A 4,768-nucleotide genomic window follows, 5' to 3' on the forward strand; every position below is an offset into this window, starting at 1 on the left:
GGTTGTGGAAATGTATGGCTTGAGAAGTTAAAGGATACTCTGGACCTGGAGCAAGAGTGATATTTTAAAAGCTTTTTGCTATTTCTGTAACACTGGTACTGAGGACTGGGTTGTTGTTCTGGGGCACTGGACAAACAGGATTGCAGGATTTTGTCTGAGACCTAAATGTGACATGTAAGAGACTGCATGTCAGAGGATGTTTAAAGACATTAAAATAAATGGGGTAGGGGACAAAGTAAGAAGAGTTTCTGAAGAACCATTTCAAGAGTCCTTCCTGGTCTTCAAGAGTCACTTTACTCTCTACATGATATCTGAGAAAGAGCTCTTTCAACAAAAGACAGACATGCAAAGCCCCGTCTGAAATACTAGAGCATGAGTTCATAGCTGAGGTTATATTCTAGTTGTTCCTGCTTTCTGAGGATTTACTGGTATTTTCAAAGGATTTTCAATCTTTTTTTCAATAAGCATGTTACAAAGGTTTTATTATGGTAGTGAAGAGCTGTATAATTATCTACCTTTAGTGGCTCCTTTCAGATTTCAGTGAGCAGTGAATTCTATGAGATCCCAGTGAAAATGAAAAATTTTAGAGGTGTTTGCTGGGACGTGATTTTCAGATTGTGAAAAAGGCTTGTTGTGTGTGTGTGGCTCTACGCAGATATTTACTATATGCAATATGCTAGGTAGAAAAGTTATGCTGTATTAACATTTGAATAATATAGTAAATGTAGTTTTTAACATTAAGTTTTAGTAATAAAAGAATTGTGTGTAAGATATTTTCTTTAGCTAAAAAAAAAAAAAAAAAAAAAAAAAAAAAAAAAAAAAAAAAAAAGGAGAGGCCTGGAGGTGTTTCTCAACAGAGATAACAGTTACAACAAGAAGAAGAGAACCCCCCCTTAGAATTTTCAGAAGAAAAGATGCATATCTCCCTGAATCCACAGGAGCCACCTGGTCAATCCAGACTGAATCCACAGGAGCCACCTGGTCAAGCCAGACTCCTGGACGCCAAGGATTAGAAGGGGGACTCTGGGCAAATGGGTCTGTCTTAAGATAAAGATTGCATAATCGTGAAATTTTGGTCTTCAAAAAGGGGACATTCCTCCTGAAAAGTGCCCTTCTCTTTCCTAGCCTTTGTCTGGGAGGGAGGGGACACGACAGTGCGGACTGCCTTTTTTTTTTTTTTTTTTTTTTCCTCTTATTGACTCGTTATTTGTCCTGTCTCTAAAAACTTTTTGAACTTTTATTATTTTATTAATTTTTTTGTAACCAATTTTTATTCTTTATTTAATTTTCATAAATTTCAAAAAGCGAGTGATTGGCGTTTAATCACACAGATCATTATGTGTAGCTTCATTAGTCTTCCTAACATACATCTTCATAGCTTATAGCTGTCTGCAACAGGTACAATATTTTACTTTATTTTAGGTTGAGACATATTCTGAAGAGATTGAACAGCTTAGAGCCTGTATATAAATAAAACAAGATAAAGCCATCACAAGATAAAACTGTCAATTTTGATTCAGGAACTTAATGAAGAAATAGCTGCTGGTTTTTTTTTTTATAAAACTGTTACAGAATTGCCCAACTAGAAGAAGTCTTTTATTCAAGGACCACTCTAGTAACCCAAGAACAGAAGGGAAAGAATTGCTCACTAGCATCCAGGGAAGTGTTCTTGGAAGGAATGGGAAAACACAAGAAGAAGTCTGTGTAAATTTGGGGAGGAGATTTAAAAATTAATTCAAAGAATCATAATGATTATAGTAAAATAAATTGGTATTTTTGCTGTGGGACTCCCATCTTTGGAGATGTTAAGACTTGGTCTGCAAACTCTGGCCTTGCACAAACTCTATCAAAAAGAGTCTTCTTACTCCAAATAGAGTAGTAGTTCCTGAGCTGTTACCTAGCAATATCCTGTGAAATGCATGCAATGAAATATAGAGCCTGCAGCATATATGAAAAAGTCCCCAATCATTTTGATTAACCTCCTATAAACCTGATATCAGCCATGAGAAGTCCTTACAAGTTAGCTGTTCAAAAGCACAGTGTAATAAGTCTGTCTAGTATCACAGGTTTTGCTTTTGATTCAATTTCTAAAGTTTTAATTTATCTTTGTTATTTCAGTCTATTCAATCTCGTGTATTTTACTGTGCCCCTCACTGACAGATTTAGGGACCCACCTGCTGATGTTGTGTCAGAACTGAATATCAGTCTGCTTTGCAGTATTAATCATTACCTTATTCATTATAATTTGAGTGGGGAATAAAACCTACAACAATAAAAACCCCAGCAGTGCTGGAATTGAGCACTGAGCGCAGTGAGGCATGAGTGTAACTTCACGCAGAATTGTGTTATTGGGTTCCCACCAGGTTTGAGTATTTTAGCTTCTTCTGTCTCAGTTGTAGTCTTCATCCACTCCTGCCTTTTCAGCCTTTATGAGTAATTAATCACACAGCTGCCATGGTCATAGTGTGGTCCCCACTATCTCTGTTTCTTCCATACCTGCAAGGTTCTTAGATGTTTCTGTGATGCTTCTAATGCTCCTTAGCTAAAGGTTTCCTTCTGACTCCTCTTCATGTTTTAGATCAAAGTTTGTTACCAGAACAAAATTGTTTGCCCTTAAAGGACTGTCAACTTTGTTTCAGATGTTTTATAATGAACAGAAAGCACAGTGGGTAAAACAACCCACACAAAATGATGAGCAGAATAACCTATTTGGGATTTTTGTAAACATTAGAGGTCGTGAAGAATTAGTTTTCACTAGTCATAGGCTCAAACTGTTTTGTGAAAGAATATTTGAAATGGTTGCAAAAACATAAAAAAATCAGTTTTCTGCCCAGAGCACCATGCTGGAGATGAAATATGTCTCTTGTGTTCATCCTACTCTGTTATTTTAGTATCAATGACATGCATCCCAGAAGGCACAGGAAAGAATAATTGACAGTCACATTGTCCCTCCAGTGACAAGTGGCTCCTTTTCCAGATACGTAAGAGAAACTGGAGGCATCTGCTGGGATCTTCTCATGCAAGGGATAGTGGCTCTGCATCTGACCTGTCATGTCATGTCTGCCACCAAAGGTTGTCAAAGCTGTGTTTTCCTCTGCTTGGAACTGCAGTGTCATGGATGCAGAGAGACAGGAGCATTTTAAAGTGTTTTCTGAAAGAACCATTTCAGATCCATCAGTGCTAGTTTTCTGGGTTTAGTTCTCAAAGCAGACTATGGAATGCCTTCTATGTCTAGAAGGCATTCCATTAATATATATTTTTGTGGTCAGCTACATTTGCTAGCTAAAAATAAAAATACTTCTATAATTTATTTGAGTCACATTAACAGAAATTTCCTCTCTGTCTCAATGTTGTCAAAGTACTGAAAATTGCTTTAGTTCATTTTCATTTTGATCTTTGTTCTGTTTTTTTCATCTCAACCACCCATTCTAAACTGACCAGTTGATTTCCTGGGCTTCTACTTGTTTGTGTTTAACAGGATCGTGAACCATTTTTACAAAATGTCAGCTCTACAGTGCAACAGCTCCGAACAGACTGTCATCTGAAAATATGTAACAGTAGCACTGGGAAATGCCCCACAAGAATTGCTAGTGCTGTCCTATGACCTATTTCCCTAGCTTGATCTTGAGATATGATGGCATTTTTCAAAGTGAAGGTAAATATTCTTTGAAAAGGTGCAGAGTATTCTGACTGTATGAAACTTGAAATGAAATTCTGCACTCAGTATCCTTTTAATATTTCAAATACAGCTTTATTTTCTGATCGTGTTTCTTATTTCAGTTAATTATGTTGACCCTTTAAGCCCCTGAATTTGCTTGCCCTTCAGTCCCTGCTTTCAGTGTGTATGATGATGCATCATCTGTCTAACAAGTGGATCTAGAAGCCCCCAGCTGGCTGTAGTTACTGTTCCCACACTGGTCAGTAACACAGGGAGCATTACAGCTGGAGAGGGAGTGCTCAAACACTGCAGGCCTGAGGCATGTTCTTGCCTTCCATTCACCTCTCCTTCCCTCCTTGCTGTCATCCTTAACTTCTCCACAGCCCAGAAATGGTTTGCCACTCTAAAATTTCAAATACATTATTTTAAATAGTGGAGAAAGGCTGGGAAGGTTATGGTACATAGCAAAAATTGTTCTGCTCAAAAGACTATTACCTTTGACATCAAGTAAGAGCAATGAAGTACTGTATTTACAGGCTAAAAGAATTTTAAGTGTTTTTGGTTTAGTGGGAGAAAGGCTTATTTTATTTATTGGTCAAATATCTTGAGGGAAGATTTTAAACCTTACTATGGAATTAGAGAACCACAAAGTGGGTAAGGTTGGAAAGGACCACAGTGGGCCATCCTGTCTAGGTGCAAGCAAAAAAACCAAACAAACCAAACCAAAAAACTTCTCTATAATGGAGGCAGTAATGTGGGAATAGCTGGATTTCTAATCCTACCAAAACCATATTCTGTACTTCAATATAGAGACCCAATATAATTATATTGAGGGCATTTTATTGCTTCATTTTTCCATGTTGCTTATGAAATTTTGATGGCATACTTAATTTCCCATTTCTCATTTGAAAAATGCAAACAAATACTTAATATGGTAATTATATCTAGCTCTACTGAAGAAATATACATATAGATATTTCTCAATCTGGTAGTAAGCAGTTTCCTTTAAAAAATGAAAATAATTAAGTAATGGGTTAAGTTTCCAACAGTCATAGAAAAGTCTTCATGGGGTAAGCACTTTAAATCAGTTTGAAGTCTTTCTAAAGGATG

At 36.8% G+C, this 4,768-nt stretch overlaps 1 long non-coding RNA gene across 1 annotated transcript; it reads right to left on the reverse strand.

Annotated features, from left to right (window-relative positions):
* Nucleotides 1-800: 800 nt before the first annotated feature.
* Nucleotides 801-1,643, reverse strand: LOC134562706 (uncharacterized). The gene is made up of 2 exons (XR_010083246.1): nt 979-1,643; nt 801-945 (listed from the first exon to the last, which is right to left on the reverse strand). It is a non-coding gene; the product is annotated as an uncharacterized LOC134562706 (long non-coding RNA).
* Nucleotides 1,644-4,768: the final 3,125 nt, after the last annotated feature.

Source organism: Prinia subflava, chromosome 1 (assembly GCF_021018805.1).
Source record: "Prinia subflava isolate CZ2003 ecotype Zambia chromosome 1, Cam_Psub_1.2, whole genome shotgun sequence".
Lineage (NCBI taxonomy): Eukaryota > Metazoa > Chordata > Aves > Passeriformes > Cisticolidae > Prinia > Prinia subflava.